The 12,378-nt window shown below is 34.3% G+C and overlaps 1 protein-coding gene across 2 annotated transcripts in view; it reads left to right on the plus strand.

Moving 5' to 3' along the window:
- LOC128230818 (polypeptide N-acetylgalactosaminyltransferase 5-like) overlaps window positions 1-12,378 on the plus strand; it is an 85,441-nt gene that overhangs the window by 30,770 nt on the left and 42,293 nt on the right. The window lies entirely within an intron of this gene.

Raw genomic sequence — 12,378 nt, forward strand, 5'->3', positions numbered from 1 at the left:
CTTCCCTGATGCTCTTGTTTTATAAAGAATGTATTCTACAGAAATTGGCATTCACAGTTTATGTATTAGTTCCATAGTATTCAAAGAGAAAGACTGTCTTCCCTGAAGACATTTTATCTCATTAACATTGGACATTTGATATCAACCAACAGACATGTGTGTTAAATGTAGCCGATAATTTGTCAGAAAGTTGACGACTTCTGCAACTCAAGGGATTTGAGTAGAGGCACCATTCTGTGATAGCTTGAGTTGGGTGCCATTCTATGATTAAGCTTATGTGTGATAATAGAGCATTTTCAGGTTCATATTTTGTTGTGTCAGACATATTTGCATGCACTTTTGGGGGTTATAAAAGTTTAGATGAATTAATGTTTGTTTCTTCATAACTGAGAAATTTCAGTCGAACAATATAGAGGATTATGATCATCAAGTTCTGAAGTATTTATTATAACGGCCTGCTTCACAAAAATTAGGTGCAGGTCATAAAGGAATCGCACGTGTCATCACATACGTCAGCCGTTCCATCCCATTCATGGTTGTATTTTGAAATTATCTGGCAAAAGTGACCACAATAGCATGAGGATGTATTAACAACAATTTCTAGTTTGCGTATATTGTGGTGTCTTTTTTTTTAATGGAGGTACTGTCATATCCTTGGTTTCATTATCATTGTCATCATCTGAATTTTATTGGTTGTGCCTCTTCAGTCATGTAGAACAAATTAAACCAAAACAACTGATTGAACTCCGTATTCATTCATACAGTCATTGCGACACTATGCATGCATACACCTGTCAGTTCTCTCTCAGAGGCGAATCTGTAGTCTAGTGTTAACACAGTTGGCTGTCAATCCAGGGGTTGTAGGTTCGATTCTCTGCAGCACAACTAAAAAAATACTCATTGAGTATAAATAAGCTTATGCACCCACCTCGATCTCTATCTGGCTAATTTTTTTGTTGAGTTATGCCCCTTGACCAATTAAGAAAAAAACAACAACAGATAAGCATTAGTTATGATCCCTTTGCCGCTCTCTTGTAGTATCGATTAATCTTCTTATTATAAATGAGTTGAATTCAACACATACAAAATTTAGTTCCTTAAGAAATAAAAAATGGATATTGAAGTGATAATTATTTTCCACATTCGGATCAAGGCACAAATGAGACATTTCTCCAGAAATTAACAATACATTCTCTGTCTGGATATGGCTGGAAGACAGAAGGAATTCAGAGGGATTTGTCAGATTGATTTACCAAGTCACATGCAAAATAATTCATTGTTTAATTGACTGTTTACATGAGGGACACGGAACCGGACACATATCATATTACATGTGATTGAACAGTTAAGGTTTTACCACCGAGGGGAACACAGATGGATTCATTTGGTGTTTGCTCATATTTAAGGCCTTGATGGATAGGGGAGTACGAAGAATTAATGTCAAGGAAATGGGATGCTTAAGAATGACGTGAAGAAAATGTGGTGCTATCATTATAGTTCATTTAGGTTGTATGGAAGTCTGTCTGCATTTTAGTCTGGAAAAAAATTATGTGGGGGAAAATAAGCGGCTTTGGCATGTGGGAGCTCATGGGGAATTATTATCTTAAATGTCTCGATTTTATTTAAAAAAAAGTTCAACCATGAAATAAGTGGCTTTAAAGGGACTGTACACCAGATTTGCACCAAAAACAGTTTTTTTCTGTAACGAATCTCAGGACAATTATTTAATAAAATGTTTTACTCTTTGATATCATAATTGTAAAAAAATAATACCAAAATGTAAAAAAAAGAGTCAAGTCGGAGACCGGGTTCGAATCGGTGTCGCCAGTATTGCAGTCTAGTTATGTATCCACTGTGCTACGAAGGCTTACCCTAAACAGTTGGAATATTTAAGCTATATACCTAACTTGGTAATATCACGATGATAACATCGCCTAGCCAATCACGCATAAGGAATGAATTCTACTAGGTAGACATACCTAGTTATCTTTTTTAATGGAAAAGTACGAAAAAAATGCAAAAAATAAATTATTTGTAAACTATGTGGTACCTAAGGTAGTAAGTTTCAATGCATTGTACACATCCATTCCAAGTTTACGTCAGTTTTCAACAATTTTCTCTTTTTTTTCGCTATTTCATCATACGGAGTACATCCCCTTTAATGTGCTAGTTGTTGTTTATTAAAAAGATCGTACATGATGCCATATAAAGAGAGCTTTTTCCATTTTTAGCTTGTCTTTTTCTCAAAGAAAGAGTTGAATAATTGTTCTATATCCTTGTTGTCGTCTGCTGTCATAGAATAAAAACTTGAACAATAATGATTTTCTTCTAAATTTACAGATATGAACATCTAACTTGGTACACATGTTTGTTATGACAGAACTATAACATAATTATATGCAGGAAATTCCTCAACTCTCACTAAAATAGCTGTTGATGATTAAATATGGCCCTGTTTTTTATCCCAGGAAAAAGACAATAGCGTAATGGCATATGGTTCTGAAGTGATGTTTATAATTCGGGGGCATTTACTGTTGGTAGAACCAAAGTATTTTTGAAAATCAGCTGAGTGTTTGTGCCAGTTGCAGTTCGAGTGGTGAAAGCGAAAAGGTTCTATCTGCTTCTTTATTTAATGTCACTTAGAACCTTTTCGCATTCAGCCCTTGAGTTGTGATTTGCTCTCAAGATGATTCAAGTAATATAATATGTTTGTCCCTATACAGATGAGATGTGCATGGGTGATCTTTTCCTGAGCATAATTCACAAAAGCTCACCCTGATTTAAAACATCCATCAATTCTGATCATTTTGCTGTAAAATCATGGTCATAACCAGATATTTTTTGACAGCCCATGTTCTTATGCCAATATGACTATAAACCTTTGCCCTACAATACTACTCACAGGTTACACACCACCATTTTATTGACAAATTTGGACAAGATTTTTAGTGCTAGGAGTCAGAAAAATTACCCACCCAGATTCAGCATTCATTATGACAAATAAGGTGCCAAAAGAGTTTCTTTTTGTTCTGATTTACCACAAATAAGGTCAGTGCCAAGAGTAAAAGATCATCAAACGACGTCATTGTTACACTTGTGCAGTAAATAAATATTAGACTCTGTAAGGCTCAATGTTAAATCATTGCTCTAAATGTATGACACTTAATTTTGAAGAAATAATGAATATTTCTTGTGCAATTTTGGTACACTGTCACACAAGGCAGTAGCATATCATTTGTTGTTCTGTTTAACAGGAGATAGTTGTGGAATCTCTAATAGTACCATGAAGTTATTGTTATGGAAGAGGAAAATGCATGTCTGCAAATTTAGAAGACTATGATTTGGACCGCAAAACTCATCTGTGAAGGATGAAAGACCTAAGGACAAGCTTATTGGAAAATAATCGCGCCAGTAACATTTCTCCTGTATAATGATAAATAAATTCTTCCATTTTTATTTTTTTTTAATTTTCATCTCCGAATGTTATTAAAAAAAATCCCTATAATTTCTGAATTTTAATATTAGATTTTGGTATAAAAAGATTAAAGTTGTTGCCTCTTTTGACATTAATGTGAAAAGTAATCATTATTCCATCATTATCGTCTTCAAACAAACTTCCTAGTAATTCTTTGGAGCATCTTTTGCCCTTGGGGAATCGCCCATTTCTAGAACTTTGTTATATTTCAAGACAAACTTAATTATTCAATGACAGAATTGTCTTTTTCCTGTTTGCCAGTTTGAATAGTGTGAATTACGAATAAATCATAAATTGAGTTGGATGTTTTTCGCAGACAAACAGACTATGGGTTTCAATACACCTGCCAGTTTTAATACTTCATCTCTGAGGCTGCGCTTCTTAAATTCTTTGAATCATTGGATTATTTCCATTTGAAAAAGAAAAATAAAGAAAGAAATAAGAAAAAAGGTCTCAGTTTGTGAAGAGGTTAGAAAGAGAAAAATAATATGGAAATATTCCATGGTAAAAAAACATTACATGGTAAAATTCTTATTTCGGAAACAAATGGCTAGGGTAATGTTCCTTCTGCTACATGTTCAATACGCCAGGGATTGTTGACTTGATTTCAATGTGATCATTAACTAATTTAATGTTTTCAAATATTTGATTGATAATTGGCTTATTTTATTTTTTCACTAGAATTATACCATTATATGTCTGGTTAGCGCAGTGGTTTGCACACTTACTAGTCACCCAGGCGACCCGGGATACATTCCTGGCCTGGGCGCATTGTGAGTTTGAATTGTGATAAACAAACTGGACAAGCGGGTTTCCTCCATGTACTCCGGTTTCCCCCTCAACCCAAAACCACACTTTCGCGTAACATCGTGCCAACGAGAGTAATTAATATAATGATGTTATAACTTGTTTCGCAATTGTTGTAAAATAAATAAGTTTAAACTTAGAATTATACCAATTTACTAGAATGGTATGTCTTGTCAAAGGAAAAATTGAGGCGGATATAAGTGTCATATAACAATAAGCCTAAGTTATGTTGGTGGATTCTTCAACAGTGTTGTCAACATTAATAAGTGAATTGTGAGCCCGTTCTACGTGCAAAAATGTGAAAGAAAAAAATGGGATGAAGGACTGCAAGGCAGTTTAATTGCAGGGGTTAAAAGAGAAGAAATGGCCACTTCCCAAGCTGGTATTTAAGGCACATGAATAATGCATAAGCCTCAGTCTCTAGTGATTCTGTAATTATTTCAGACATTTCTATCCCTCAAAAGGTGTTTGTGCACTTATAAGTTCAGCCACCATTCCCGTAGCAAGTGTCCAAATATTTTAACACATCGTGATGACTTCATGACAATAAATGGTTCCTGTTTTAGTGAATCTGTCCGAATCTTCTACAATCGTCTAAATATTTTGATGTTGTCGGAAATATGTGTTACATTGTCAGAGCAGTTTTCCATCTCAAGTTTCTCAGTGTCTCTTTTATTAAAATATATCAAAACTTTCAATGTTGTAGAGGAAAACTGCAGGGACAAGCCCAATAGCCTAATTTCAAATACTGCTTAGAGGCGCAATAATAAAATTGTATTAGTTTTTACCATCAACAACCTTCTTTAAAAATCTCCTTGTCACGCATTCTTCACTGTATTAAATTGAAGATTGAGTATGGTTTTGGTACAATTTGATTGCATTTTTTAAGAGACAGAAGTAATTTTGCCCATATGAGCCTTGCGAATGAGCCAATTTATGGAATTTAAAGCTATCAAATTTTATATGTCCCTCTCTATTGACTTTTGATCTTTAAGTTCAGTTGAGTTATACTGCTGTGCACTTGGCAAATTACTGAGGCCACAAGTGATAAAGAGTTTGTTAGCCTTGCAACTGACTCACATAAGTACCATCAACCCAAACATTTTTTTAGCCTCTTTGGAGGTCATATATTTTTATGCCCCTCTTCAAAGGAGCAGGAGTAAATTGCCTTGCAGTACATGTTGATCCGTCTGAGTCAGCAAATGTTGTTCGATTTATAACTAGAATGCGCTTTAATTGGCCTCAAACTTGTTAGTGAGGTTAGTCATGACTAGCAGATGACTCCTATTGATTTTTAGGTCAGTAGGTCAAAAGCAACAGTTGTGGTAACCTTGTTCTTTTGCTATGATAAGTGGTTATAGGAAGTGAAAAACAAACTTACATAACTTTGGGTTGGGATAGGATAAAGTATTTTAAGCTTGACTATTCAAAGGCTTAAGTACTCACCTCACCATGAGCAATTATGCGTCAGTGTCCAGTTAAAGTTTTAGGGCAAGTTGTCATTTTCTCTTTTAACTGCAATACCCTTCATTCAATTCATTTTATACTTCACACAGTCATTAAGGACCATCACCTCATGAGGTTACATTACTCCATATTATCCTGAATACAAGTTATGGCCCCTGATTGACTTAGGAACTAGGGTTCAAGTAATATTGCACATTGTGCCCTGTTAAAATTTTAGGGCATTTTGGGAATTTCACTAATTACTTCTTCACACAGTTGTTAATGGCCATCACAAAATTAGGTTATATAACTCCATATTATCCTCAATACAGATTTATAATGGCCCTTGATGAACTCAAAAGGTTTGAGTAATGTTTAAGGGCAACTTCAGATCTCAACTACCGTTCATCCAATAGCTTTAAAACTTTACAGAGTAGCCATCACACAATTAGGTTACTGGCCTTAATACAAATATGGCCCTTGATTGACTTTTTTGACTTTTTTGTTTTGCCTTTGTACACAATTTTGTATTTTTAACCAGGTTTTCACAAAGTTGTTTTTGGCACACCAGTGGGAGGGTGGCATCAGTCTCGCCTGGTATTGAATAGTTTTAGTAGGGTTTGACATATGGTAACCAAACATAGTATATTGAAATAATTTATGGAGACCTTTCATGGGGTTGTGTTTGGGGCCCCTAGGGTCATTAGGTCATTGTTATTAAAAATAGAAAAATGGTTGTAAATATATAACTTTAGTTAGGGTTGACATATTGCGACCAAACTTTGAATATAGGATGCGTCTATGGAGACCATTTATGGGATTGTATTGAGGGCCCCAAGAGTAATGGTTAAGGTCAATGACACTGTTACTAAAAATAGAAAAAAGGTTAGTACTGAATTACTTTAGTTAGGGTTGACATATTGTGACCAAACTTGGTATGTAGAAAGAGTTGATGGAGACATTTCATGGGATTGTGTTTGGGGCCCCAAGAGCCAAGGCCACTGTTACTAAAAATTGAAAAACAGTTGGTACTGAATGACTATAGTTAGGGTCAACATATTGCAACCAAGCTTGGTATATAAGGAGAGTTGATGGAACAAAAGTGAAACCTGGTTATTAGAATGACTAAGATCTTGTTCGGACACCAGGTGGGAGGGCGGCATAAAGCTCACCAATGGTATGGATTTTTTTTAGTAAGGTTATTACATATAGTGACCAAACTTGGTATATAGATAGGGTTTATTGAGACCTTTCATGGGATTGTGTTAAGAGCTCCTAGAGTGAATGACATGAAAAGTGATGTGATGGAACACAGTAAGTCTGCCCATTCCTGCTCAGAGTCTGGGGACTGACACTGTCTGTAATGAATTGTACTACTTGATAATTGCTGCTGATAATGCTCTTCATATCTACAAAACCAGAGTCGAGAATGCACATATTTCAAAGACGTTTTATTAGATATGAGAGCGTAGCTTTACCATTTACTTTCCTATTTTTTAAAGGAAAAAGTTCAAGTTTTGACATTATGTCATGGTGTTGGCATTGTTGGTGATGGCCAGGCGTTAGCATCATCATGCTTTTACAAAAAAGGTTGCATTCATAGGTTGTTGGAGAACTTAATGATGTTCAAGATATTCTTGCTATTAGCAAGGATAATCTATGTGAAGTGGATCTAAGTTCAAATTCATGTTACCAGTGACAGTTATGATTGTATATGTGTGGCTCAGCATGGCTTACTATAGCCATAATAATTCATGAGCTATTAATTTATTGATTGACTTACAAAAGCATCCCCTTGTGTTGTTTTTGTTCATATCTCTTTGTCATAACAAGTAACAGATCGAGCCATGGGCCATTTTCTCTCATAATAATGTTTATACCAGATATTGTTCTTTCTGTACCATTTTCGCAATTAAGACCAAAAGTTTCTATCGCAGATGCTAATTTTGCACACAATTGGGCGTCTTTGAGTGCACAATGAATAAAATCTCAAATACTGCATTTATTTAGAATACATTACCTACACTTGAAATTGCAATTTGGCAAGATTAAGTACTACAAGCTTCATCATTAAGAATTTCAACTTCGGCCAATGAGGTACAGTCAAACCTCGTTATGTCGACTTTTTCGGGACCTAGTGAAAAAAGTTGAGATAACGAAAAGTCAACTCATCCGAATTGCAAAAAATATCACCAATCCCAACACATTTGAGTTGGATGGTACGATGTTTACATCCACAATTGAACGGTCTTGTTAAATATTTTCGTTGTGAAAGCAGCAAACTTATTATTGAAAAAATAAAGTGAAACAAAAGAAGAATTATTTGTGTCAAATTTATTTCTTTTACGTTTATGGATCACACAAAACACATATAAAACCACAGTTGCATACATTTGTACATTGTAAGATTTTATACCGGGTCCTTCTCTGACTTGGTCGACCAGAGCAGTGGAACTAACATTTGACATTTTGAAGTTATTCTTTCTGTTCCCATTCGGGAATGGGCCAGAGTTTTTTATTTTTCGTTTTACGGAAAAATTTTCAAAAATCAGCACCAGGAGGAGGGAATAAAAATAAGAAAAAGATGTTAAAAAATGAGCGTCAAGAAAAAAAGAATAAAAATAAGATGGATTTTCCATATTTTTTTCTTTTTTTTGAATTTTTTTATACAATGCATGTTTTGAAGTTGTGCACACTTGTTTTGTACTCCATACTGCCTGTTGTATAATAGTGTTGCGCCACAGCTGTTAGAGGGCATTATTTTAAAAATTACAACTTCTTCAAATATATTTGAAGTGTCCATACTTTCAGAAAATTAAATACTTTCTAAGTTATGTATTTCTTAACAAGAATAAATGCCAAAATGTTCCAAGTTTGTAGAAAATAAAATGACATCCGCAGCATAAATGTTATTCATTTTAAATCTTTGTAAAATTATTAAACATTTCGCCAAAAATCCAAAGTTATTAAAATAATTATAGAAAACTAAAAATGCGGCTTGTCTCAATGAAAACCTAAACAAGAATGCCATCTCCCAGCAATTTCCATGGATTTGGCCATAAACTGGCTGAAAATTGGCTGGGTCGTTTTCTGGCCGGTGTCTAAACAGAGCGGCCCATATTTGGCCAAGAAATGGCCAGAAAACAGCCAACTTTCAACCTGACATTTGGCCGGTGGCCGAGAACTGGCCAACCCGCTGTAGCAGAAACAGCGGCAGCCATATTGGATATATGGAAAAAAAAAAACCGTTTAGTGAAAAAAATCCAGACTTTCTAACGCAGATTTAACATATAAATATAAACAATTCTCACTCAGGACCTAAATATTTGCAAATAACTGGTAATCGATTAAATGATGCAACAATAGTCTGTATTATGAAGGCAAAACAAGCTGTCATTTTCACATGATGATAATTAAATCAATTCTGTATATATATGTGCATGATTTTAATATGTGCTTCTAAACACTTCTGTAGTGTTTTTAATAGTCACTGAAACTTGCACTGGCAAAACCAAAGACATATGGCTCATTGTTTGTGTCTAAAATGTTGATTAATATCATTTTGGGTATATATAATGAGATAAACAACACATCTGAGGACATTTAATGTCTGATATACAAGAAAGAAACAAGGTATGTAACTCAAACTTACCAGATTTCACGGTCGAGTCCAGTTTTTTTAAGTTTCTTTTATCAACATACAAACAATCCATTTTAAAATAGGTGACATGAAAAGAGGAGTCAATGCCCTTTAAAATGGTATGCAATATGTTGGTATAACTTTATTGTCTTTTAGACAAACAAGCCAAATCCAATGTCACATTCTCGTCTTTTTCTGTAGTCAGAAACTGTACAGCAAATTCCAATTTTCAGTGTGTCCCCGTGTAAACAGGTCTACACACAGAAATATTTAAGTTATTTTATGCTTCGATATAGAAAATACAATTCTGTTCCGATATCACAAAAAATGAAAACGCCATGATTTTATGTACAACAGTATCAGTCTTCAAACTAAATCCGCTTCAAAATTTCGTAAAAGGCAGCCATATTCCTTACAAGCGCTCAGATGATGATATTAAGCAAGTTTCAAGTTTTATTTTCATCATGGCATATAATATGCATGTGATATCACAAAACAATGAAACATATTTCAGTTAACTTTGTAAGCAATAATCGCCGGCTTCCGCCATCTTGGAAACAGTGCGCGATAGTTTTTTGTTGTTGTGAAATTAGCGTTAGGTTAAATAACACTAAATTTTATTTTCTATCGGAGATCGAAGAAACGGGCGGCGGAAAAAATAAAAATAAAGTTAGGAATTTGAATGTTTTTCTTTTTTGGGTTTTGCAATATTTAGGTACGGCGCTCCCGTTAAACGAAAAATAAAAAACTCTGGCCTTGATATCTAATCAATAAAATGTTCATGTTTTATACAATACCAAAGAGCTTGAGCAATAAATGTCTCTTTAATTAAATACATAAACAAACAACTTTAATTATTCGCACTTACCAATTACATTTTTGTATCCCCCAATTATGACAGTTTGTTATATTGACACGCACGGTATTTTGCGACATGCTGCAAAGTGTCATGAATATTTTCACACCTACGTCTCGGATCTACAGTTCGACACAAAGAACATAGGAAATGTGTGAAATTCGACCACTGGGACTAAAAAACGAGGTTGACATAGCGAAAAAGTCGAGATAAAAAAATTGACACAAACAGATTTATTTTATATAGAATAAGAAGGAATAAATTCGGGACCGGAAAAAAATGTCGACATAACCGGAAAATCGACTAATCCGACGTCGACATAGCGAGGTTCGACTGTAGTAATTTTTAAGACACTTAGATGACCTTCAGTAATATTTAAATGATGAAGAAGGGCTCGATTGCTACGCTCACTCAGTCCATTCTTAATCATCACAATGTTACTTCATGTCATCTAACTATGACATGGGATTAAATTGGATGCCATTGTATTTTGGAAAAGGTTTAAAATGCTAAAAATAATCAATCACATTTTATGCTAGTGCATTCAGAATCCCTCTGAACTCAGTTTACAAGATTAGCTACTTAACCAGTTACTTTGGCACAAGATGAAACACCCAGTGTTGTCTTCGTAACGACAATTAGGGATTACCATTTTACAGAAGTAAATTACATAGAGGATATTATGCCATACAAATGAGCAAATTTGTCAATACTTTTTACTAGTCCTAACCAGAAGCAGTTCTTCCAATATCCTGGTCAGACAGTCATACAGTGAAGAGCTCGTTTCCATTCCTGTTACTATCCCAGGATTGTCGTTATCTCAATGTCGACACATTGTCTTATCTGAGGACCTCAGGGACAGTTTGTGGATTAAAGATTGGACTATACTTTTCAGTGTTACCAAGATATTGAGAAACCATCACTATTATCTAGAGCGAACTGTTATGTGACTTAAATGGAGGAATTTTGATAAATACCTGGCTTTAGGTTTGTGTTTAGGTCAGTACATGTTTTTACTCCGAACAAAGTAACCTACGCAGTTTAGTATAAGTAGATATATCAGCAGGGTTGTCTTGTTCATCAGATATTAACTGGTGTTGTTTTTGTTTTTTTTAACTAAAATGTGTCTTTTGAAAGGCCTTCTTAAAATTCATTATAGTCATGAAATTTAAAATTCTGAATTAAATGAACCCTAAAAAACTGTCCTCAAAATGTTTCAGTGAGAATTTGGCTAAAGTTGAGAGGATTGTTTTGTCACTATATATTATGACTTATAATGACTAGGAACCAAGCCCTTTTGGAATTCATATTAGCTGGGCACCAACTTAATGTTTTGTTTGTAAGATTAACATATTATTTAGAAACTGCAATTTTTCATTTATTTATTTTTAAAAGCGATCGCCACTACTTTTCTTAAAAAAATATCAAAATATTTAAAAAAAGCAGTGTTGCATTGAATGTGGCAGAAATAATGTTGTCATATTATTCTATATTTGTTTCGCATGCTTGTCAAAAGTTGTAGAACTAAAAATTAAATTGGTAAAAAAATATATATATAATTGGCTTTTGACACAAATTTTGAGAAGTTAAGTGTACAAATCGTCAGAATGTTCTGTAATATTTAGTTAGTATCATCTGCTCATAACATTACTTATCTTGTCAGAATGACATATAAGGTTCCTTGACTATAAGTTGTATCTTGACAGACTAACTAGAAGTAATCGTCAGCTAAATTGAGCCCCATGTGTTTAGCATTTAAATAAGTTTCGGCAATAACTCGTCTTAAATGTGTTTGACATGGAATGACAGAAGTTGAAGGCTGTGTTGTCTCCGATGTTTTTCAAGAAGTTTATTTATTTATTTGCCTTGTCAGAGCTGATATTTCAGGATAAAAATATTGTTTTGTCAGGCTGTTGATAAAAATGCTAACATTATTTTTGTTTGTCACTCTGGGAGCCCTTAGCTAATATTTTCCACAGAATAAGAAAATATGCCAATACTACACAAATTTATTGCCGAGTCTGCTTGTGGTGAACAAGACATAGTTGTCACAATGGCTGTTCCATTTGTTTGTGCATGCATGTGTGAGTGTATCCATCTGGAATGAATTTGTCCGGGCTGTATCTTGACCATGCATAATAGGATTTTCAAAAA

Source organism: Mya arenaria, chromosome 1 (genome assembly GCF_026914265.1).
Source record: "Mya arenaria isolate MELC-2E11 chromosome 1, ASM2691426v1".
NCBI classification, from domain to species: domain Eukaryota; kingdom Metazoa; phylum Mollusca; class Bivalvia; order Myida; family Myidae; genus Mya; species Mya arenaria.